Here is a 25,979-nt window from a genome sequence, read left to right as displayed (position 1 = left end):
ATCAAGTTCACTTGCCAAGATTTGTTCACTTTATCCTCCAGGGTCTAATCTCAAACCCTATGTGAGTGTATTTAAGGCATCACAGTTTGAGTGCTGGAGCATCAGGCTCTGCATGGATCCTCGAGGGAGGCAAGCAGTGCTGCTGTCCTTGGGCAGCTGCTGGGTGGGAAGGAGACAAGAAGGATGTGGTTCCAACCCCCCCCCTCCTTCCTGGATTTCCTCCACATACAAAGTGGCCACCAAAGCCACTTTGTACCCACCTTCACCTGCCTGGTGCCCGTATGCTCCCTTAGAGGCAGCGGGCATCTTCAGGAGAGCACAGAGAGGTGCATCTGCCTTTATCCCTGGCATGGCAAAGGCAGAGTCTGCCACCACCACTTGCCATCTAGTTTTTATTCTGTTCAGGTCAAGGAGTTATTAATCACCAGGAAGTCCTGTTGATCCTATTAGGATCAACTGCTTCTGCTTTTGGTTTTCATCACTGCCCTGCCACTTTTCCAGGACTTCAGGAGGATGTTTCTTCTCTCCCCTTTCCTCTTGGCAATGTCCAGTCTGATGCAGGTTTACTTCTCACCACCACCATGGCTGCATCCAGCCATCAGTTTGGAAACAACTGACATTTGTAAGCCAGTTAAATCAATAGCTCAGGGTATGCAGGCCCATGGTGCTTTATTTACCCTTCTGTAGATCTTGCCAACCCTTTCCCTCTTCCTTGCAAGAATTAACTTAAGAGTTCTTCTCTTACACACTCCTTCTGATGCCTTGATAACTTCCTCCCATCCCTCACATAGCTGAAGGTGAAAGCTTTGTATAACTGAAACACAATGAGCAAAATATTCCTACTGTTGGACATAACAGCTTTGGATCACTGGTTCTGCACAAGCACAGCTCACAGATTCCTGGTCATAAATGTACCAAGCTCCATGAGAAAACTCAATTGGTTTCCTTAATTCCATGTTAAGGCCATCCCAAGGTCTTGCTCTTTCCATGGTTATAAACATTTGTTTAATTCCTAGCCTAAATAACCAGGCCAGCCTTCTCCCACAACCTTGCTTTTCACAAAGGTCTTCCCCTTCTTAGCACTTACTCTCCATGTCTTCTGTTACAAGCCATTGTGCCTCCTCAGAGCTCATCTCGGTAGGAAAGGTGTCTCTTTATCAAACCCCAGTGGACAGAAAGATCTGTCCCTAGCTGACCTTCCACTGCTCAGCCTGAAATTCCCCTTGAGAGCCACATCCCAGCCCTGCACACAACCTCAGGTGAAGATCCTCCCATCCCCTCCTACAACAAAGCTACAGCACAGATGAAACACTTGAGGAACACTTTTGCCTTGCTTTCATCTCAGCTGTCCTTTGCTTTGATCTTGAATAGTGGTTTCTATCATCCTTTTCTGAGGAAGATGCAGCGTGCATTTAAACAGGATGTGGTGTGTGTGTGTGCACATAGCACCGACATAGCCAAATAAATGATGAAAGGAAAATAAAGAGGGCAGAGCAGAGTGTTTGAAGGATTCCCTTTGAGGCAGCTTCACCTCAGGACCTGCCAGGCAGTTCCCTTTCTTCCTCAGTAGGGTTAACTACATGGCAAATGGAATTCAAGGAGTGTGATGGCAAAGTTTTTAAGCTTTAGCATGATTTGTCCAGGTCAACGCATCCCAGCTGAAAATCAGTATGTGTTATATGGCACATTCAATGACCTACAGCAAAACCCATGAGACAGCAATCGACATGCTCTCCATGAGGAGTCTCACATCTTGGGCTCTCCCCCTGAGCATCACTCCATGCTGCATCCCAGCAGAGGTAGCTGGTCTGCTGCTCAGTCTCACTCATTTTACCTAGGCAACATGAGTACTGTGACTGGAGCTGAGCTGTAGATGGAGTTTTCTCCTCTTTGACTACACCATGTCATAGAATCACAGAATACCAGATTGAAGGGACCTCAAAGATCATCTGGTCCAACCCTTCTAGGCAAAGCATGACCTAGACTAGATGTCCCAGCACCCTGTTCAGCCCAATCTTAAGATTGTCCAGTGTTGGGGAATTCACTGCCAATTCCAGTGGCTGGTTGTTATCATTGGGAAAAATGATCACCCTAGAGCTAATTTGTGCCCATCACAGCTCCTCTTCTTCATGTGACTCCATGTAAAAGTGGTCTCCATCTTCTTTGTAGCCACCCTTTAAATACTGGAACAGTGTGATAAGGTCTCCCCTGAGCCTTTTCTTCTCCTGGCTGAACAAGCCCAGCCCTCTCAGCCTTCCCTCACCCTGCTTCCCAGTCCTTGACCATCTCTGTTACCCTACTCTGACCTTTTCCAGGGCTGTTTTCCCAGCAGTCCAAATGCACTGGGCTGTACTTACTCTGGCGTGTCCTGTGGGAATCTCCCAGGTGACGTACACAGGACCAGTGGCAGCTACACAAGCACAGGGAGCTCACACAGGTCATCTGCTCAGGCAGCTGCTTCTCAGCCCCTTGCTAAGGATGACACTAGCTGTTACCCACAGTTTACTTTCACACGGAACCGGCCGTTTGTGAACCTCTCTTTGCCGTGGCAGACTCTGATTTTTACTGCTATGTGAAGCATTAATTAACAGCAATTTTGCCTTCATTCGAGCTCAAAGAGAGCAGCTAGTAAAGCTTTCACACATTCAGATGCTGCTTTTGCAGCCTGGAAAGGTGCTTGCCTGCTCCCCTTTCTGAGCTGCAGCCTACTTGCGCTGACCTCGCTAACACAGGGGACTTTGGTGGTGCCTTTTCTCACGTTTCCCAACTGGAAGGGCTGTTGGTCTGTTTTCACATCTTACAGTATGTTTCTGTGCTCTTTTTGTGTGTGTTTTTCAGTTGGTTTCCCAAGGAAACAAGGCTTACGTGATTATCCTGTGTTTGTATGTGGGAGAGAAAAGAGAATTAGGCTCCTTTTAATAACTTTTAAACCTGTTGGGCAGTTGCACTCAAATTAGGCAGCAAGGTTAGAGATAGCATCTTCTGTTGATAACATTTTCATGTAAACAGGCTGCACTGGAAGTAAAATCATGGCATTTTATGTCCCTGCTGAGAAAGACCCTCAACCAATGACAGCTCAACCCCACTGTAGACACCAGAGGACCTGCACAAAAAGACCCAGCTGCACAAGCATGACCAGTTACCTGTCCACATTGTGTAAATGAAAATGAAGTGTGAAGTCTTTATACAGTGACCATATGCATCAAATATACAGAGGAGGGACAGGGACAGTGAGAGAGCAAGGCAAGGGGTGCCTGACGCAGTGTACCAGCAGGGTCTGCCTCTTAAACTATCAACTGAAACCTTAGGTGTGGAATCCCAAACTGAATCCCGGGAAGTCTCAAGCCTTTGACAAATACCAAAACTGCCTCACACCCCTACACTTAAGAAATTATAGCCTTCCCAAAGAATTCCTCTTTGTTACTCTCCCAGCATCACCTGAGTGGCTGTAGGAAGCATCCGCAGACAGCGATCCCATGCTGCAACTGAATCTTTAACCAGCTTTCAAAGGATCTTTCAATCTTCCCAATCAAGGGGTCTTCCCTGTCTACAAAGTGCTCCTTTTCACGTGGGCCCCAGCTTTGCTGTTGGTGGGGAAGCTGCTGGGACGTGAGGGCAGCAGACAGTGTGGTTTGGTTGCATGTGTGAGAGGAAACCAAGGAACAGATCCACAGTGAGAGACAAAAAGGGTTTTTCCTCTTCAGCCGACAGCACACAGCACAAGGAGCTTTCTTTCCTTGCTGATTTATACTTGGGCTTTCAGGCTGTTTTACTTAGGTTAGATTCCAATATACACTAAGCTTGGATTAAACTCATTTCCTTTCCCTCTGTTTATGAGATGGCAAAGGATCAGGGTGCTACCGGCTGGTGCAGTGAGCAGCAGCTCTGCCGAGCACTTTGCTTGCCCGACACACCCCATTGAGTCCAACAAATTCTCTCCAAGGCTGTGCTAATGCTTTCTGCCTAAGAGGGGATTAGGATGGTCTACCTGAGACTTCCCTGTTCCTGCCCTGCTCTCTCCCTCCTGGGCCCTGACCTGTGCAATAAGGACTAAATCACTGCAAGGTTTATCCCCCCTGCACATTCTTTTGCAGTAGCGGTGGCTTCTCCTGTTTAGTCATTATGGCCAAAAGGTTTATTCCCAACTATCCTCCTATAGCTCCTGTGCAAACCCAGCTCTTGGGTTTGCTGCGGCTTGACACAAGCTCACTGAATGTCAGCTGCTAAACACATGAAGCTCTGACACAGCCCCAGTGTTCAGCCTTCAATGCAGGCAGGGAGAGCTGAGGATACAGGCACAGGCTGAGTTCAGGCTCTTGGATCTCAGTCTTGTCTGCCTGGCTCTCTCCCCCTGTTCCGTGTTCCCACTTGGTAAAACTGGGATTCTGCTTGTGAAGTTTAACTTTCTTATTGTGTTAAGAGGGAATAGAAATCCCAAGTCTCTGCCTGTTGATCCTTTTGGCTCAGCAGCCAAGCTAGCAGCAGAGGCAGGGCTGGGAGTCCCCCTGTGCACACAGCCCCCATCCTCTGTCACATCATAGGATCTCTCAACTATGATTTCCATGCTTTTTGCCAGAATCGAAGAGCACAACAAGACCTTGCTAGGTATTTTCTGCATTTAAAGCTTCCAATTACAATTCACTACTCTGCCAGCTGCTAAAACTCAAGGACGAGCAGCGTTGCTGGTGTTATGATATACTGTAAATCTTTCCATCTCTGGTTAATCCATCAGCAGGGCAGTAAAAAGTAGCTGCCTGCCTCTGCTCAAAGATTTGTGACTTTATTCCTGCCCTTCTCAGATCCAGGTATCAACCCCCTTTTCTCCCATACTGACAAAGAGATGAACATCATGTAACCCCAGCGCAGTTAGTCTCAACTTCTGTTCAGCTTGGGAGATGGTTGCTTTGATTTTAGACTAAAGAAATCTGTGTGTGTCCAAAAGCTTCTCCCACTTCCCCCCCCCCTGCAAGTATGTGCGTGGTCTAATAAATGATGCTGCCTCTCCCTACAAACCTCGCTGTGTTTTATGCTCATACCTCAAACAAGCCTGTTTCTGCTGTGCTGATGGTGCTCATTTTTTCTAGCTTGGATGGCAGGAGTTTGCGTGGTTTGAATTTACCTGCCAGGTGCTTGCAGTGATGGATAGGTTTCCACAGAGGTAAAGACTGAGCTAAGAGGAGGGAGAGGAAAGCCCTGTTCAGCCTTCCAAAGTGCACACACAAGGCTGAGCTGTCACTGCCATTAATCAGAAAGCTGTCAGCACTGAGAGCAACTGCTCCAGAGACCTACTTCCATTACAGAGGGGAGTAACAGCCCTGGGGAAGAGCCACAGATAGCAAAGGCATCTGCAAGGGACTCTGCAATTACAAACAGCAGCATCCTGGTTCTGGTGGAAGTGAAGGGTTTCTTTTTGTAATGAGCAAAGAGATTATCAGAAAAGGAAAGTTGCACTGGATGGCAATGATAAGGTCCCTGCACATGCATGGGGATTTAATCCTCACTTGCCACTCATCCTATACTGCCCTAAGCGCTGAATTCCTACATGGAAAACTGGAACCCTAGTGCCCATCTATCTCAAAGTAATGGTAACAACTTCATGTAACCTGTACTCACACAATGCTCAAGCCTCCCTGGGCTGCAGCAGACGATGGTGTAAGAGAGCACTGCACAGGCACTTTATTATGTTGGTAACGCATCAGGGTAATTCTCCTTCAAGCTATACTAACCTACCAGTCTGGCAGCAATAAAGTATTTATGCTTGCAAAATGCATAATTTACCCATATGGAGCATTTACAAACCACACTGATTTCCCATGAGTATATGCATATGTTCATCTAGGTCCCCATGCCTATATATTTAGCTGCATTAAAAAAGACAGCCTTTGATTGCATCTGATTTGTTGAGTGATCGAGCTCACTCGTGTCTATGGCCTCGTTGTCCTGGTTATTTACCACTCTCCCAATCTGAGTCATCTGCATTCATTAGTAATGATTCCAGATTTCCCAACAGGTCATTGGTACAAGTATTGACAAGGCCCTGGGATGAGAAGCCATCCCTAAAGGGCACATCCTCACTTACTGCTGCCTCTCCATCAGTGATAATATCCAGAGATTTATCTGCATATGCTAACAAGGAGCTGCAGGTGTTTGGCCAAGGATTTCAGGGGAGGTAAAACTCAAGACTCATGTGAGTTGTCACAATTCATTCCATAAATTGGATTGTGCTGAGTTTTTGCTCAACTGCCAAGATATTTCACTGGAGGTAAGGCAGAAGCAAACAGATCTCACCTAATTTCATGGGAAATGTATTTCTCTTAGTGGGTTTTTGCACTGGAAGAAAAGCTCATGTATAAAGAATGTAGTTGAAGCAATCAGGACACTCCCAGCACCTCTGTCATTGCCTGGAACATCTATAACCTGGTGAGCAGAAATGACTTTCCAGGTATCATGGAAAATGTATCAAAATACATTTTATATTGTCCAGAGAAATAATTAACGCAGGAATCAATCTGGCCTTGCATATGTTTTTTCTTAGTAAGTCATTGAGCCATTAACCTTGAGAAGGTCAATACATCGTCCTCATTGAATTCAACTAAAGCAACATTTAAAGTAACATTTAGAAGCAAGATCTGTTCACAGTTTCTTAATTAACTATTGGGTCCTAAACTATGACACTGAATACACCTTTTTGCTTCCCTATCCACCTGCCCAGCATCACCATCCTCCTTTCCCTTTCTTATGGACTGTCGGGAATTTGGGAATGAGGTAATATAAGTGAAGAAGTAGACTGACCCCCATATACAGAAAGCCTGAAGGATGCAGGTAATCTGGGGATCTCTTTGAGGAGAGCTCACTGGGATAACAAGGCAAATGTGAAGGATGTCCCACTTCTCCAAGGATCAAGAACAAATGCCTTCCTCTCCTGTACCACAGACATGAGTCCCAGGATTTCTGGATCATACCTACTCCCCAGTCACCCTTTCCTGCATGTAGTCAGCTCACCTCCCAGTATCCTCCTGTAGCTGGTGGGATGGCAGGCACTGAGCAATCCACAGATGGTCCAGCTTGATTTTGCTCCTCCTGTTCTCAGGACCAATGCCTGTTTGCCTTCTGTTCCCTAAAAGGCAGAATCAAGAGTGGCTTTTCACTGCACTTCCCAGACTCAAATGTCATCTCTGAGGCATCCCAACCTCCCTCCTCTCCATGGGCATAGGGGGGCCAGTGGCTCACATGAGTTAGGTTGGTATTCTGGAGATGTGACAGCAGCATGGTCCAAACTGCTGCAAAACTGGGTTGTTTTGTACATATAGGCAAAGAAAGTCTCATGGGCTGAGCCTGCAGTTGAGATACTCTTACAAAGTACAGCCATGGGGAGAACTGCTGATGGGTGCTTAGGCCATGTCCTCTCACCCATGGAAGCTTTTCCTCCACATCCACGAGGGATTTCTCCCATTTCAGATGGGAATAGCTGAGCCTGCAAACTGAGCAGCTCTGAATGCCAGAAGGGAAGAAACAGCTTTAGTGGCTTGAGGCGCTTTCCAAAGTGCATCCCCTAGAAAAATATCCCTTTCCAAGCAAGACAAGTAGCAAAACTAGAGATTTGTCATGGCCTGAGAATGAAAAGAAATGTTAAATAAATAATCTGGGGCTCTAAAACCACTGTGTGTAAGTGATATGAAAATAGGGCTCATTTTGATTTAGATGTTTGTGTCATTTCTTCTTTCAAGCTCCAATGGACTCTTTCCTTTGTCCCACATATTTTCAACTTCTTTTGAACCCTAAATCAAAACATCTTTTGCTTAAAAAACACAGACATGCTTGTTTCAACAGTTTCAACGCTTCCCCCAGAAGGAAATGGTTTTGAACTGAGAAATTTGTCAAATCAGCTCCCATCAACAATTTTGGCTATAATAAAGTCTATTTTGCAAATGGGAAAGAAACCGCAACAACTAACAGTTCACAAAGGAAAAACATTGTGACCAGTGATCAGTTCTTCATCAGGGGAACTTGGATTACAAGGGGCACACCTTGTGTTTGAATGACCTGGCCCTGGGTTTTGCAAAACACAGTGAGAAGACTAGGAAGATGAATGCAGGGATCTGGATGAAGATTCTCTCTTGGTCAAGTTTCATGTGCCTCAGTCTCCCCATCTGAGCAATGAGAGCAGGAACACTTAGGAGAGCTGGGTCCATCCAGCTGTGGTGACGATGCAAAAGAAGATAGAGGAGCTGGGAAGCTCCACAGTGAGGACACACTGCTGGATGAACTCTGCAGAGGATGCAGTTCACAGGACAGATTCAGACATCCATCTGGCTGCTGGTTTGGCAGCTATGGTCAGAGGTGGAGAGGGTCTGGAATGGTTTCTTTTTCTCCTGAACTCCTGCTCTCTCAGTTTATTTCAAGCAGAAAGAAACCAAATCGAAAGCCCTGAATTCTTCAGCAACATAAGCATTGGTTCACATCCAGTCCCACTTTTTGCCCCATTTATATTTTGCCCATTTTATGGAGAGCAAATACATATTCCAAGGCCGTACCTTCTAATGCCTGGCTTGCCCCATGGTGCACAGAGCATCACAGGGGGATAGCTCTGCATCAGGGAAGGGCAATCCCTGCTCAATCTTGCCCTTGAGCCCTCACCAAGGACTGAAGGAAAGCATCCTTTACAACACTCTGCCTGCACAGCCCTGGGCTTTGCATTGTAAATACTCTGTGGAAGTGATTCCATCCCTGACAAAGAAATGAAAAAGTTCTTTATTTAGGAAAACCAAACACGTGTTTGCTGTCACAGAGGAAAACTGCAACCTAAGACAAGATGTCATTGCTTTGTTATCAGGGCACATAGGTAAAGTCAACAGCAGCTGACACAGGGTTTGTCCTTGAAGGACCCCTTAGGAAAAACTGGGAAGGAGAGGAAGGGACTGATCTGCTCTGCTTGTCCCCTGGGTATAGGTCAAGAAATAATGAATCCTATGCATGGAGAAATTAGGCAGAAATTAGGACTGACTCCTGTCAAGGGGGATGATGAGGTGTGACAGGAACTGCCTGGAGCACTGTGGGATCTGTCTCTGAAGCTCTTTGTATCGGGCTGCTCCCATCCATAGGGATGGCTCCTCCTGCCCCAGGACTGTTCAGTCCATCTAAGGACTTTAGGAGGGAGCAGAAGGCACTTTCAGCCAGTATCAGGCAGTGGGTGATTAAGGGCAGGGAGAACTCCTGGATGGTAAGATATGCACTGCAGACATTCCAATGCTTTGTCATTGTGCTGCTTTAACCCTTCCACAGGCTGTTCCTCATCCACAACACCCTATGCCTGCAGTGCCTGTGTCTTCCACAACTGGTTGTCCTGGGAAAAATGCAGCAGGCAGCAGAGATCCAGAAATTCACACTTTATTGCTTCCTATTGAAAAAAAGGTTTTTAAGGAATGAAAGAAACCAAATTACAACATGACTAACTTCACAAAAAACATTGTCATGGAAACAGTCAATGGCAGATAGGACCTAAAACCTAGTGTGAGCATGGAGGTGGGACCCACTGTATAACCGGTTAACATTATGCAGAGGAGAGAAATGGAGACATATAAAAAGCAGGAACTTATAAAGCAGAGACTCCTCATTACCAGAAGTGATCCAGTTTATAAGGATCCAGAAAGCAGTAACCACTGAGGGTGAGAAATAATTACTATAAAACTACAAAATAATGCTAAGAGGAAGAGGCAAAACATGATGCAGCCTTGACAGAAGTCTAAATATATGTTGCCTTTCATAGAAATACATGGGTGACCTCTGCAACTGCAAATGGAGTGATGAACAGCAAACAGCTCAAGAACAGAGGAAACATAACACTGAGGTGTCATTAAACCTGAAGTAAATAGTTGATGAAGCAACTCAAGCAACTGCTTTCTCATCAAGAATGCCACAGCCCTGACCTTGGCAAGAAATCAAGTGGACCTACTCAGAATAATCTCCCTGCTTCATATCCAGCATCATTTGGAAGTTATGAAGTAGTCATGTCCTCTGGTGCCCTTGCTGAGTTTCCATTTACTAAACAGAGTATTCAGTATCGTTCTTTTCTTTTCATGCCACAGCTTCTTGTTAAAATTCAGAGGTGGAATGGAAGAAAAAGGCTGTGTGTAAAAACCTGGCTGAAAGATCATGACCTCCAGAATAAACATCCATCAACTGAGGAGTCATACAGACTGTGCTCAGAGATGGAAAAGTGCTGTGATAAGGGTGCAAGAGTGCTACAAAACAAGAAGTGGCACATGTAAGAATTCAGTTATTAAGAGAAACACTTTCCAAATGCCTCCCTGGATGGAATGACTTATAAGGTCTTTGGCAGATGTAAGAAATATAGAGAAGGAGTTGGGCAGAGAAGGAGTCGGGTGTGTACAGAGCCAGATGGGCAGCCACAGGACACAAACCTTGGTGTTGGGATGGAAGCCTGCCCCAGGCAAAGTGTGGCTGCTCAGACTCCTCTGCTGATGCAAGGACCACAGCATCCTCCTCTTGACTCCATGCTAGACTCCATCTTACAGCTGCCTTTGCATTTGATTCTTGGTCTTGGGTGATTTCCAGATTGCAGAGAAGACATACATTCACATATCAGGCAACTGAGGTCTCCCAGAGTGACTGCAAAGCTTGTTTCATTAGCACATTATCAATGGTTTTCTACATTTCCACTGCTCCACTAATGAACAGGGCTATCAGTATTTCAGCAACGTGAATTAACAGCATCAGAAATTAAATGATTCAATCCACAAGTGGTTTTGCAGGTTCATGGTATTCCTGCTCATTTAAGTAAAGCCATTCCTCCTGAATATATCTGGGCAATGGCATCCCTACTGTAGCAGAATAATTACTGTAATTGTCCCAAATTGTTAACTCAGTGGGTGACAAAGTGAAGCAGAGCTCAGTCAAAAATGAGATACATGAACCAAGCAGCCCTGGAAAACAATAGACTCCTCTGAATAAACATCATGGAAAGCTTCACATTTCACCCTGCTCTTAGTAGCTTAGCATGGCTTTAACTTGAACAGTTTGGCATACAATTAGTAAGCCACCTGCCTGAAGATGCCTGGGCACAGTCAGTCATCCTGTCTGCAAGGCTGAGATTTGAGCCGGAGCTACCTTTCCTTATGTGCTTTCCCTGTATCTACATCTGTGCTTGTTTAAGTACAGGAGCTGCTACAAATGTCACTCAGGCTTTGCCTTGATTGCTGTACTCATCAGTGATGTCTTGCTAACACCGATAACCTTCCTTCCCCTGCTCTGTGTGTGCCTGCACTCTATAATACCAGACACCGGAGCAGCCGTCACTACCTGGATTTCTCATTTGGTCAAACCATCACTTGCACTTTCCCATTTGGTAAAGTCATTCTGTAAAATTAAATGGGAAGAAATCTGGAAAGAAAATCTCTGTATCTAAAAGCCTTTTCTTTAGGGAAGGTCAACTCTGAGTCTAAGCAGAGGGAGCCCTTTTCCAGCTAACACTTCTGGGTAGCAAACAGATAAGGGTAACAGCCCTTAACTGATTTTACATCTCCGGGTGCATGTACCTAAGGATTTCCTGCAAACTCCTTCCTCAGGCAGTGCCTGTGGAAGGCTGAAATTCGTCAAGGTGATTTGCCAATGTTAAATGTTATTTTATTTCCCACCTGAAGTCAGACATTTCCATTCTGATGGAATTTTTCTCATTTTCTGATTGCTTTTTGAGATACTGCCTCCCCCCATTTCAGTTTTCTTCTCTCTTCACTATTTGCAGAGGACAAGGGGGATGGGTGACTAAACCCACATGAATACATTCTTTACTAACTTACAGTCTACTAAAAGAAGGCATAACTTTGTCATTCAGATCCCCCCAACCTCTTTTACCTGTAAATTGTTACAAGCTTTGATAACTTCACTGTGACAAGGGGATCTGCAGAACAAATCTGACATTTGATGCGATCACACACAGATGACTGAAGATTCCCTCTCTTTTTGCCTTTATGATGGCTCTAAAGCTGCTGCCCTTTAGTTGTGATCATCTGAGACACAAACCTGAATTCCCAGTGAGTCTGGAAAGCCTCCTGCAGAGTGTTACAGGTGGTGGCTGGTTGGAAAAGGGCTGGTGGGGAAGAGCTAGCTCTAAGGCAGGGGAAATTCCTTGTCATTTTGTACTCTTTCTCTGGAGTTGGGTTGGAAATAAAGCAGTGCTCTTCCTCCAAAAGCAATGTGCTTTTAAGAAGCCAGCCTCATCTGAGCTAATCCAGCACCCACACACATGACAGGAAAGGCCAAATTCTCATTACCAGGGTAAGACTGTTATATTACAGCCAGGCACTAATGACACCAGGTTTAGGGTTTAGGGCTTGTTTGAGGCATCACCATGCTTCCCCTAAGATTCCTACAGACACTGTCTCCGATAATTGCACGGACTATGTTTTACAGTAATGATGAAATATTGCTTTTGAGAATGGTGCTTTCAAAAATAACAGCAATTGTGTTCAAAAGAGCAATTCTGAGGCTGGCTGTGCAGGTAAATTACCCGAAATACCTGTAAAGACAGTCAGATAAAATAACTGGAACAACACCAGGGCTAGCATGATGCTCTGGGGGCAGCTAAAACACTTCTTCCCATAAATCCTTTAAGTCCAACCGAATAACTTGCTCAGGGAGCTGACAGCCCTCCCCACAAAGCCTTTTCCTTTACATTTCTTAATGTGCAAAAGTGAATACTTGATTTCCTCTGACAACAGCAAGACAGATGTTTTGCTAAAGGATGGGAATGAGTCAGGTTCTTCTCTGCCTTCTTTGCAATCTGTCCTTGGCTACTTATTACAGCAGTAACAATCCCTGCAAGCACACACTCAGAGGTCAGCCGGAGGTTGGGGATACAACACCACTGACTAAATGCTATCTGGGCAACTCCACTCGGTTAGACCCAGGCACATTAGTTTATAAAAAGGAGTCAACACAGCTTATCCAAAAGAGAAGGATGAACTCTATTTAAACAGCTGAAAGCTTGTCTGATTTCTATTGCCTGATGCTTCATTTTTACTGGCTCTAAGCCTTCAGAGAAGCCCAGGCACCAGAAAATGAAATAATGCTTCATTCAGGAAAGTCATTCAGACTGGAACATTTGCTTCCAGTCCTGCAAAACTGCTATTGCATGACCAGGGACTATGGACAGCCTGTTTTTCAAGAGAAGAAATACAACACTGCAAATGTCAAAAGGGAAAGGCTAGGCACAGTATAACTCTTCCCTGTACCACGACTGGGTGCACAGTGAACCTTCTGTAGGAAGAGTCAAAGGAGTTAAATGACTTCAGATTTAATCTGGGAATTAGAAAGTTTCTACCCATTAGAGGAATGGATTTTTGGAGAGTCTCTTCACAGCAGTAATGAGGGCAGGCTGTCAGATGCCTTTATGGACAGGGTTATGTGACACGGCTGCTTGCATTAGCTGAGCTTGGTCACCACAACCCAGGAGGACTCCTTTGGTCTCATTGCTTACATGCCTTGTGCTGGTGGGGGGGAGCCCAAGGAGACTGTCTACTCAGAGTCCTCAGTCCCTCTGTTGTGGTCTGCCTGGGGAGTACAGTCTGATTCCTGCACCTTTCATACTCACTTCTGAGAGCAGAAAAAATGGGAAATCTTAATTATGGCAATAAGGATAGGGAAACAAAGGCAGGGAGGCAGGAAACCTTGTCAGATACATTTACCCTCTGTGCATTCCGCCTCTTGCTCTCTGGTTTTGAGCCTACATGAGCAGACATTCAAGACAGGGAGGGGAAATGGAGTCACTGCTGTGCTCATGCTCAGCTCCTTTATTTCTGACTTCATTTCTATAAAGGAACAGGAGGAATTTGTGCTCTCTGCACTTTTCTGGGCTCTAAATACACCATACACTTCATTCAAGCTGCAAGAACCCTCAAATACTGGTGTGCCCCCATATCAGTGGTAGTTATTCTGGGAGAGAGTCCATTTTGCTTTGGACTTTGCTTTTGTTTCTCTTGGAACTGCATGACATTGCACAGCTTTTCTAAGGATAAGATCACAGACTATGCACTGTGAAGATTAAGGGGACTTGTTCATGGGGATACTGTGGTTTTGTTAATGGACAAAAAAGGAGATTTTTGTGAGCTCAACTTACATACAAAATGAATGTACATTACTGTGTTCTAATTGCAAATAGCTTGGCTGGGGCTTTAAAAGCCTTTCATTCCAAGTCCAGTGTTTGTCAAATGTCTTTTAATACTAACCATGGTTATAAAGTGCACATTATTATTGTTAATACTTCCAGGAGCCTTTTCAGCAATCACCCTGCTCCTGCCCAATCCAGCGCAAACACTCTCCCTACCATGGAGGACTGGAAACAACATGAATTAAAAGGGACTCAGATAAGAGGAAAATAACTGGTTTTATAAAGACTGTGAAGCTTGAAAGAACTCTCAAAAGGCTGAAGACCGAGAACTACCTAATCTGAGTGCAGACACCCCCTTCACCCTCCATCCCGCAGTGCTGAGCTTGCAGAACTTTACCCTTACACTTCTTTTTCCCTATTTATTGTGCTTTGTTATGCATTTTAGGTTTAATTTTTAGAGGAGAAATGAAGTTGCTCCATTTCACTCACTGGATTTCATGCACCAGAACTGCAGGGGAAGGTTTGGCTTTTCAGTGCTGCCAGGGATGATTTGTCTTGTCTCATTCCACCCAATGGTGTGCAGAAGACCCTGGATGAGCATCTTGCAGCCACCCTTCCCTGCCCACTGCCGGCACATTTATGAAGTGCAGGACTGCTGTCAGCCTTGGTCTACAAGCCCCCCATGTAACTTGGATAGTGAGATCACTACATCCAGAGATCAAGACAGAAACCTGGATGAAATTCAGATGTCTCAGTCTATGAAGGATTAGGCCTTAGGGTAATGAACCCCACTGACTTCCACTGAGACTTAAGTGAACTCTGAAGTGTTGACATCACTTTTGAAAGTAGTCTCAAATTGCTGCAGGACTTTCTAGTTTGAGTGACTTGACCAAGGCCATGAAGAAAAGCCTGTAGTACTGCTAGGCATCAACTCAGGTCCTCTAAATCTCTGTGAAGTCCTTTAGACCCTAAAGAGCTTGGTTAATGCCATGTTCCATACACACCTACAGCTCTTAAGGTTAAGGCTTAGCCCACTAACTTCTCTTTAGGAAGCACTATAAGGTAACCAAACAGTAACATGTGGAAAAAGACTAAAAGCCCTCATTGTTGTTATGTGGTTTAATTAGTTGTGAAACAGTTGAATAAGAAATCTCATTTTGGCCTGTGATAGACAAAGAACATTCACTACCGAGCAGGTGATCAATGCTCTTTAGGAAGCTTCATATGGCAACCAAACAGTAACATGTGGAAAAAGATTAAAAGCCCTCATTGTTGTTATGTGATTTAATTAGTTGTGAATCAGTTGAATAGAAATCTCATTTTGGCCTGTGATAGACAAAGAACATTGATTAACAAATATTTACCTGGAGATAGTTGTGTGGGCTCAATGGGAGCAGCAGAGAAACAGATGGAGGCAAAGGATGAGCTAGAAGTCACTCAGTGCATTACAAGCACAGCAGACAACATCCACAGCCCTGTTCGGTCATGTAACTCCACCACAGAACAATTAGAAATGGAGCTGAAATTAAATATAAGCCACACATAATGTCATTCAGCAAGTGTGATACAATGCAGTGTAATAGCCTGATATTGTATATTAACCCTGGGAATTAGTAACTAAATGGCTTGTGCTGACAATAAACAAGTATATGGTCTGGAGGGTTGAGGGAATAGACGTTCTTGCTATGCAGAGTCACAATGTGATCATTTTGCAAGACACTTTGGAGATAAACAGTCCAGGAGAAATGTCACTTTTATCTACATACATTAAGTGTCATTTCCATAAATTACATGCTGTGAAAGATCAATATGTGATCTTGTTCACGGCTCATATGTCTTCTTCTCCTGTCACCCCAGAAGTGAAGGGGGGGTGATCTGGGTGTCAACGCATGCACGGGCTCATCTGGCCAGGCTGATGTCAGCCCTCAGCTCTGCCCCTGCCAAGGCTGGCCAGGCTCCAATCTCAGCTCTTCCTCTGGGCATTTAACATGCTCTTCTAACCCAATTAGAAGGTCTAAATTCATGCTTACACTACACTCAGAGGCTGTGTCTGAAATCACTGCAGCTGACATTGTCAGCCATGACCTCTTTCCTCAGCTGTACAAGGGCACCAAGGGCAGATGGAATTCTTATGCTGTTCGGTGTTAAGTTAGGGAAAAAGCCCCAGTTGCCTGGGAAATGTGAGATGCTGCTAGAAACTGCATGATAAGATTACGAATGCCACAAACTCTTTGCATGAAGTGCTCACAAGCAACTCTGTTTTTCAGGCTGAGAACTCCTCCTAATTGGAAATAGCCTCACCCAGGCTTGTCCAGACCCTAATGAGAACTGATGAATCTGACAAGAGCAGGGGGAAAACTCCAAGCCAGCAAGTCCAATTCTCTCCCTTCACATATGCAAACATAGCAACCTCTACCTTAAAACGTGCGAGGCTGCAGGTACACATTTCCTTCTAGTCCTTAAAACTGACAGCCCCATTTGTCTGAATATTTCTTGGCCTCAGGAGTGAAGAATAAAGCAGTAACCTGCATGTCAGCAATTTCTGGGCTGTCTACCACTGTGCCTCTCTGCTGTAGCAGCCGTTGTGGAGAGTATGTTAAGCTGTGCCAGAACCAACCCACCTCTCAGATGTGCAGAGATTTCCTCCCCTTTTTGCAAGCCCTAAAACCTCTCCTTGCAACCCGGACTCCCTTGGCAAAGTGTTTTAGCGTAAGGTCCCCCTCTTGACTCTTGATCTAGCAACACAAACTCTTGTTTTACCCTGAACCTTTCTTCTGCCAACCCCCTTAAAAATGCACCAACAAAAAAAGCCAGATGGCACAGAAATGTCAGTGCTAGTTTAATGGCAAATGTGAGAAGTAAAACAGAAGAGGGTAAAGCAAAGAAATCTGTAAGCAGTCCCTCTCCATCCAAAGTAACCCAAGGAAGCAGGTTCTCCAGAGATGTAGTTCTTCTGGAATTGAGCATATGGCAAATAGATTTTCTATTATAAATTCACGAGTGAATGTTGGAATTTTCAAGCCAAAATCAATACACATTTTTTCTTCTTTCCACCCAGCAGCAGTTTGGGTCTTTCTACTGTGTTTCTGAAAGGGCCAGAAGTGAAAAGTGTGGCCTCACTGAAATCAATAGCAAAAATCCTCAAGTTCAACAGAAGCAGGGTTTCAGTTTGACCCTGGCGGACTTACACACTGAGAGCAGCTGCTCAGTTTTGGTGTACTGGAAGCAACAAAATCCATATGAAATCCTGGTGGCATTACAACCACATTCCAGAACCCTGCACCCTCCACTGGCAAGCAAAAGTGAGAGGTTACTGTAATTTTAGAGGCAGTTTACTGAATGGACATTCTTGGGATTCAAGAACAAACTCTTACACACGTGTAGCAAACATGCCCCTTCTGCTGCTCCCAAGCTGGCTACAAACCTGGGATTCCAGCACTTTGTTCCACAGGGAACAAGTGCATCTTAATGTGTCACTTCTCATGTGCAACTTCCCTGCTAACATCCCTCTCTGTCCAGTTATAAGTGTGATCCTCTTTTGTACCGGGCTCCTATCAGTCAGTATTTATCAACACCTTCCTTTCCACAGCACAGACAAGCTCAGAGCAGCCCAACTGCTGACTTACTCAATAAGCCAGTGAAGTGTGAGGCTCTTCCTCCATCCCAAGAGCCCAGCAGCAAGTCCTCCATGCTCCTTTTGCACCAGGCTTTTCCTTTCCATCAGCCTTTTTCCAACCCAGCTTCCACTGTGAGAATGCTGGGACTGAGCTGCTGGTTCTCCCACCCTAGCAGAGGTTGTGTTCCAGCCTTGGAGAAGGCATCATCCTCCCTGCTGGCTCGAATCTGACAGATTTCCTATTAAAACCCTTATCAATGCATCGGCCCTCAGGACTAGACCACAAGTTATAACACAGTCTGGGGTCCTTTGGGAAGGAAAGCACTTTTAAAATGTAGGATGATGTTATTAACGATAAGGAAGGCATTATAGCATATAAAATTACCCGGCTGGAGACACCTACCTTGTGTATAGTGTGACATCCCTACATGTCTCTGCTCGTATCTGCAAAGAATACAATTTCGTTAGTAAATTAGAATAACTCAATGCATCCTAAGTATTCATTATTTCTTATAGCTTGTTAAAACCAACTTAGATGCTTAAAAACGCGCTGAGTAAAACCAGAGCCAGGCTTCCCCTTGGCTCTGTCTATCCTGTGTGCCTTCGAGGTGGCCCTCCAGCTGCACCAGCAGTGGAGCAGCACTTAGCTGCAGCCCAGCCTAAGGACAACCAACCTGTGGCCCTTTGTCAGCTGAAATCTCAGTATTCATTTTTAGGCTGCACAAAAACAGCTCCCCAAGCAGATCCCAGCCACACATGAGTGTCCTCAGGCATGTTCTGAAGCAATTACCAAGGAGGACAGTGCATCTGACTGGGAGGGAGGAAGGATCAGGCTGGTGTATGGAGATGGGGATGTTTTCCAGGTTGGAGTGACGGGAGCACAATGAAGAGCTGCTCCACACCCTGTCATCATGCCCAGCCTGGCAAAGTCCCCTCATGTTGCAGGCAGACAGTCACATCTTCTTTTACAGCTGCATTGGCAGTCACTTTCCATTAGAAAGAGGTGAGGATGCCCAGGCCTCACTGGGGCTCACGCAGAGCCTTGTTACTAAAGCCCCCACTCTTTTAAAACATGCAAAGCCCATTTCTGAGAGAATTTGAAGGGAAAATAGGCTTTTGTTCTGCCATCCCATAGACAGGCTGGGGAGGAAGAGGTAGTAACCTACGGGGAGAGGAAATAACCATGACTGAAAGCCACATCTTGCAGTGTCCCTACATAACAGCCACACTGCTGCCTCTCAGTCCCCCTTGGAGCTGAGTGCCAATGCACAACCTGAAGCCAGGAGCAATGCAATAATACCCCTGCCATTCTAAAAAGAGAAACCAGAATGAATTAGCAAGTGTTCCCAGCAATTCCAATCCCAGCCCATGCCTGTCTGGATCTCTGCCTGCTTCTGAACACCCAGGGAAAAAGAAACTGTGATGAGGGCTGAGTTGATTCTTAATGATTTTCTGCAGAAGAATGAGCTGGTGGAGTGAGTTAGGATTACCTTCCTTGGTAAGGTTACAGACAAGAAGCGCAGAGTTCATTGCTAATGGGGTTAACCCTTCTATTTGGGGGGAAAAAATCAGATGGTAGCACCTTTAAACTGGCTCTTGGCAAGTACTCAATTATTGCAAGAGACCAATTAAATGAAGTTGGGTCAGAGTGTCTCAGATGGGGGAGAAGGAGTTCTCAACCTCACCTGGCTCATCAGAAAGATGTCGGGGGTTAGGAGTCTGCTGTGAATGAGGTTCAGGTCAATAAACTCCTTGTAATTAGCTTCACGTAGTGTTTGTTTTCCTTGAAATACATACAATTAGGTGAAGAAAAAGAGAAGTGTGAAGAGAAGTAAAAAACATCCCATGAAAGCAGAAATAAGGCAGGTGGGAGGTGGGTATGTTACTGCACTCTCATGCAGTGGAGCTCCAGCCTCATTCATGCTGCTGCTCTCCTTGGGGCAGACCTCACCATAGGACAGCCAATGCTGCAGTTACCTGGAGATGAAACTCAAGCTCTGTCCAAAGCCCTCTCCATCACATGAGCACTGTTTAAACCCCTGTGTTGGGGATTTACAAATGCTTTAATAGTGATCTTTAGATTTGCTGTTTGTACTGGTGAATGCAATTGAGTCTTCCCTATGAGACCCATTTAAAGCTGCCTGTTTTTAAAGACTCACTAAAACCCATAAACACTTGAGATAAAACAGTACCTAAGTGGGATTCTCATTACGCTGAGAAACACACACAACTGCCTCATTGTCTTCGGAGGGATTTAATTGCTGCCTATGGAATATAGCACCTGGGTCACTGCTCATCATCTGGACAGAGGTAACTTGGCTGGGATCAGAATGTGTATGAGTTTTGTTCCAAAGCAGGCCAAAGATGGACAACTGGCCAATGGCCACAAAGACTTGTGCATTAACACAGTCAGGATCTGTCTCATTCTTAAACACTTCAGTGGTTGCAAAGACATAACAAAGAGACTATGACAAATCTCAAGCCTTTTGAGAACTGCTCTTAGAGACCTGAAACTACAGGTCACAAATTGATTTTGGGTTTTCTTCTCTAATAGCTCAGAAAGATTTCTCCTGCATTGGCTTGACAAAAGCCTCTTCATCATGCCAGTTGGATCAATTGAATCCTGCTGGTAATGCTGCACTCTTTGTTACTTCCTCTACTCTTTACACCTCCCTATAAAGAAAATGTGAAATAGGATCCTCTCAAGATACTGGGGAGAAAAGTAAGATAGTATTAACATGCTTTGACATTATCTCAGCAGCTCAGTGGGGATTCTTTTCACCTGATTCTTAATTTAGTACTTTAATACTTCTTCAGATGAGGTTACACAATTAATAAATCCTCTGTGTTACAGAGAATTCTACTGTGCAGAAGAATATCACAATAAAACAATCTTCTATTTTTAATAAACACCACCCTCCAATAGAAGAACATTACTAACATAACTTGTGTATGATTCTTAAATGTCTGCTGCCTTTTCAAAGGCAGTTGAAGTCATTAAGAGTACCTATGCAAGCCTGGAGTACAAGGCAAGAGCAGGTAGTAACAGAGTTTGGCTTTCAGAACAAAGAGCATGCATCTGAATTAAGAGCAACAGAACGACAAAGCAACAACAAAAAACCAAAGGCAATATTTCATAATGAAACCATTATTGACATTCAGGGGAAACCGAGACTCACTTATGAAGCCAGTGGCCACGGTCACATAGATGCAGTGTTTTCACTCCCCAGGCAAATACTAGATCCTCTCTGTTTTACTCCATGAGGAAAGGACTACTCTTAGGATGGGAAGGTTTTATTTCAGACAGGTTGTGGTGCACTCAGTGAGATTATCACTGTTTCTGGTAACAAATCAGTGAGAAATCTTCTTCCTCACACAGATCCCTGACCCTTTGTCTTGGCTCTGGCTTGCAGCCACTGTCATGGCCAAGGGTGACATGGCTTGGGTTTGAGTCCATAACTGCTTTATGGGGCTTTCCATCACCTGGGCATCTGTAACTGCATTACCTGCATCTGGTAACTTTGACCAGACAAGCTGTAAATCTCTTCTTTCCCTCTGTCCTTCACCTATAGTATATTTGTTACTTGCTTTTACAACTTTTAACCTTTATTTTTCTTTTGGCCATCTGCTTTGTTAACACTGCATCAATAGATAGCACCATGCAGGCTTAAAAATAATGACAATACCTATAACAAATGGAAAAATAATTGCAGATCATTGTGGATTGCATCAGTGTTTCAAAAGGTGCTTATAAATAGCTTACAATATGTTAATCAGAGATTAAGAGATGTTTTAATAACAGTTAATCAATGATGGCCATCTTATACATCTATTAAGTGATAGCACTGGCTCTATTGCTTTTCACCTTTCTGATGTTTACTACATCTTTAGAGGATGGTTTGTGATCTTCAGGAATATGATTTTTAATTTATACCATTTATTTAACACTTATTAAAACTTCTCTTTCCATTTATTACCAGTTTATTACACATTCCTGGAATGAGAAACCCTTCCTCTTGCTCCTCCTCTCTTCAGAACAGAGCTAAGGATGTGTATCACCTTCCTTGTTTCACATTCCAGTTGCAACAAAGACCAGTGACTCCTGATGGTGCTTTTGTCTCACCACCTTTCTAGAACAGCTTTCTGCGTTAGCAACACTTGAACTGACACGTCAGCTTTATGCCAAGGACTGATTGGTTACACACAGTTAATTGGTGAGACAGTCACTCAGCCCATTCATTCAAGTTTGGGCTGTTTGTCCTTCCTTTTAAGAGATAATGGGCTCCTTTGTAAACCTGGGGCAGGATGGGCTCATCTGTGCTCTGTACCCAGCTCCTGCCATAGCAACCCATGCTTTGGGGCAGTGCCAGAATTGCACAGTGAGGTAAGAGGCCCAGTTTTGCGTATTTGCTTAGTGTGATTATAATCTGTGAAATGAGCTCCAGAGCCATCACGCTGCAGTGATTGTTTAACAGACTTGCTGGCCTTTGGAACCTGATCCGGAGAGACAATTGCTCTTGGCAACAGATCACCCCACTGACGGCTCTGATCTTCAACCTCCAGATGTACTAGGAGTAACTGAATGGGATTATGATGAAGTTAAATTGGCAGGGACTTGTTCTCTACTCCATTTCATCTGAAGATGGAAATGAAAATAGCCCAGCCTGGCATCGCCCTGCACAATAACCTGACTCTATTACAACTTTTCCACTCCTGCAATCTGGAAATGCTTGCTTTGCTCAGACAGATGACCTTGGAAAGCTACTGATGGTGACAGCTGACAAAGCCAACATGTTTTCTATGGCTGTTTTTTCCCTGGTAATATTCCCCTCAGGTAGTGCTTTCACATGTTATCTGTGTCCTACAGATTTCACCGGTCTCCATCAGGAGCTATTCTGAACCTCCTGAGTTGTACAGGTTGTCTTTCTGGGGTAGAACACACTATCTATCCTCTCACCTCTGCAAAGATACCTTCTGGTTGCACCAAAGTGCTGACCTCATTTGATCTCTCCATCTCCATCCCCTTTTTTCAGCATTCCAAAGATGTCTTCTTTCAGAACCAGAACAACCAGGCATGCTGTAGATGAGAGCTTTACCTTGGAATAAATGCATGTAGCTCTTCTTGGTATCAGTGGGAGGTTTGAATATATATTTAATATCAAAGGCTTATAGCTTAAAGAGAAAAGAGTGACGACTCTTGCTGCCCAGCTTTGAGGCACATGAAAGGAACCTGATTCTGAAGCCATGCTGAGCTCTGAGAATCAGGCCAGCAAGTTACATACCCCCAAACACTTGTTTATTTTTATAAACCCAGCTGAAACATGGCAAAAAGTTCTTAGGGAAGCATATATGCAAACTATTTGTTATCTGTGTAATGTTTGCAATGGCAGTCCTCTGCTTTCCCTAATTTCTTCACAATTTACATATAAATGAGACATTGTATCACTGGGTAGTTTTATTTCTCCAAAACACTGACAAGAATGTTGACAAAGTTTTGAGGGTCTTATAGTCAATATTTTCACTAAACACATAATGCATCATTTGGTTTAAGAAGGAACTGACTTAAAGAGTTGGGAAGTGCTTTGAGAGCACACAGCACAGCAGAGCTAAGACCTGGAGATTCCCACTGTGGCTGCCTGGGAAAGCAGCATCACCTTTCTTCACAGCTTCCCCAAATGTAAGGTGGTGGCAGCAGAGCCTCCTCTGTGATCCAGTACCTGTACAGAAGTGCTGTTATGTCTCACAAATGGAAGGCAAAGCTACTGTAGGGTCCTGCAAACCCATCCCTGGGCCCAGTTCTGCCCACATTAGATGAAACCTGAGGTCTGCAACAGATTGTGTACAGCAACAAAGCAAGTCCGTCAGCTGCAGCAAGGGTTTAGGCTAATTTAAAGTCATTTAACATCTCTTGCTTAGTGTTCAGCAACACATTTTGCCACTTAGGTTCTACTTAACTAACATAGGAGACAAAACCCTAATTTTGCTCCATCTAAAGGAAATCTTTAAGGCAACTTACGCAGGATGAAAGAACTTATGTAGGACAAAAGATTTTAATGGCTGCAGATCTAATTCTTTCTTATTACCCCTTTCATTTACTTGCTGTTTGTTGCCAGGGGTATGGGCAGGGAAAGGCTGGTGAGGGGCTACGTGTTAGTGCTGCTAATTGCTTGGCTCATCTTGATTAGCTGCATCTCTCCAGCTCTCTGGTGTGCTCATTACTATTGCTGAAATCAATTCCCTCTACTTGAAGTAGGGTTATTGCTGAGCCTCTTCTCCCTTCTTGTGATGATGATTCATGGGCACAGAACCTGCCTGGGTGCTCATAAGAGAGCAGTAGCAGCTCTGGGGATAGTCCTTCATGTAAGATGGAACAGATGGAGACCATGTGAAGGAATTACAGTCTGCCTAGGACCCAGCACATCCCTGCACAGATGAATACAGTAAATCCCTGTGTAGCGCTACTTGCAGAAGAAAGACTGTCAGATCATGTTTACGCTTTGAAGAGATCCTAAACCCAGAACACAACCAGCAGCATTTGCATTTTAGGTTCTGTTTTGATGCAAAGAACATGCACTAAGCATATGGTTAGTCACCAAGCCTTCCTGAGAGCTCCACAGGCAGAAGGAAGAACAAAAAGAAGCACAGGATCCATTAAAAGCACATGATGAGCAAAAAACAGTCAGTTGAAGTGTTAATAAAGCATTGCTTGCCATCAAAGCTGGATTATTTCAGCAGCTAATCAGCTTCAGAGCATAAAGAGACTCTGGAGCAAGAATGATTGATGACTGAAATTCTCCTTGCACTGTTGTAATGAGAAGGGATATCTGTAATCCCTTCTGTGGCGTTACCCAAAAACTCAGAGGCACTGGAACAACCTGGGACAGACAGCAAGGATGAGTCTGAGCAACAGTTATCTCTGCAGACCCAAGGAGCCTTTTGTTTGCGTGATCTATGCTTTTTTTTGAAGGCATGAGTAAGCCTCCAAAGCAATCTCTGCCAGACAAGACTAAATCTCAACAATGGGTGCTGAATGGGGAGGTGCTTTTAATATTCAGCCTGAGTATCTGAATCCATCAGTGCCTGGGTAGTTCAGGAATCCTGCCCACACACTTACTTTAATGTCACTGGCAGTTTCTTGCCTAACTTCTGCCATCTCTAAGTCAAGCATCTCATCTAAGATGCTTGCTAGAGGCTTCCACAGATGCTACTAAAGATCAGTATCTCCTAAAGGAGACTAAACCCACCATTCTTGGACACCTTCTAGGGCCAAATTACCCCATGGACCTATGTTTCTCTGCAAACACTCTGGAAGGAGCCTTGAGGATAGGCTTTAACTAGGCACATACAGCTGATGAGATGAACCCATCCACTATATGAACCCATCCCATGTTCTGACTCTGAGATGTGGCAGAAGTTTGGGGCTGGGGTGGGAGTGAGGGGGTTTACAAGTCCACACTGAATAACACTTGCCTTTCCTGCATGACAGCTGGAGCCTGGAGGCATGGGAGAAGGAGAAAATAGGCAAGAGGATGGGCCAGAAACTTGGAATCAAAACAGCTTTCAAACTTTGCTCTTTATAAATCAACAAGATCCTAATATATCGTTGTTGACTGTATCTTCCTGGCAGCTTTTAATGCCTATTTCTTGCTACTTACATGTGGGTTTTTTCGTGTTTGTATCTGAGTCACTTAAATGCTTCCCCTACTCTATCATGTCTACATTTCCTTCTGGATTTCACCGAATAGTAGCTATATTCAAACCAGAGGGGAACAAAAAAGAGTGCCAGAATGCACGCATAAGCCCAGTTGCTGATGGATTCAAGCTGATTTATTACCCATTGCCAGAGTTAGAGGTTCAAAATTATGTTAAAAACGATCCACAGTGACACTTAGAGCTGTGAAAGAGAATTCAGGGACTCTCCACCAAATCTGTGTACATCATCTATCATCTGTCAGTCTGATCCAGTCAATCACCTAACTTAATTCACTGCCATCATAAAGGCAACTATAATTTTAAGGTCTAAATGCAACATCTCTATAAAACTGATTCCCATGCTTCAGTGTTGGTCTGGCATGGATAAGTAATATTAGGAGGTCTAGCATGCTAGAATACTTATCTACTCGTTTTACCAGGGTATACCATCATAATTCATCAGTTTGGCATATGAACTAACTGTAAATAGCTTAGATCAGTATGTATAATATTTAGAGAAGGAGTATGAGGTTGGAAGCCAGTGCA

The 25,979-nt window shown here is 44.4% G+C and overlaps 1 long non-coding RNA gene across 2 annotated transcripts in view; it reads right to left on the bottom strand.

Annotated features, from left to right (window-relative positions):
* Positions 1 to 25,979, bottom strand: part of LOC115945835 (uncharacterized) — a 64,478-nt gene that overhangs the window by 7,900 nt on the left and 30,599 nt on the right. For both annotated transcript variants that reach the window (XR_004549914.1, XR_004549915.1), the window contains exons 5-7: positions 18,145 to 18,185; positions 15,490 to 15,644; positions 7,003 to 7,117 (exon numbers count right to left, since the gene is read on the bottom strand). This is a non-coding gene — a long non-coding RNA (uncharacterized lncRNA). The remainder of the gene's footprint in view (positions 1 to 7,002; positions 7,118 to 15,489; positions 15,645 to 18,144; positions 18,186 to 25,979) is intronic.

The sequence above is a fragment of the Melopsittacus undulatus genome, chromosome 8, assembly GCF_012275295.1.
Source record: "Melopsittacus undulatus isolate bMelUnd1 chromosome 8, bMelUnd1.mat.Z, whole genome shotgun sequence".
NCBI classification, from domain to species: Eukaryota; Metazoa; Chordata; class Aves; order Psittaciformes; family Psittaculidae; genus Melopsittacus; species Melopsittacus undulatus.
Note: the sequence above shows the minus strand (reverse complement) of the source record. Positions and strands in the feature narration are given on the sequence as shown.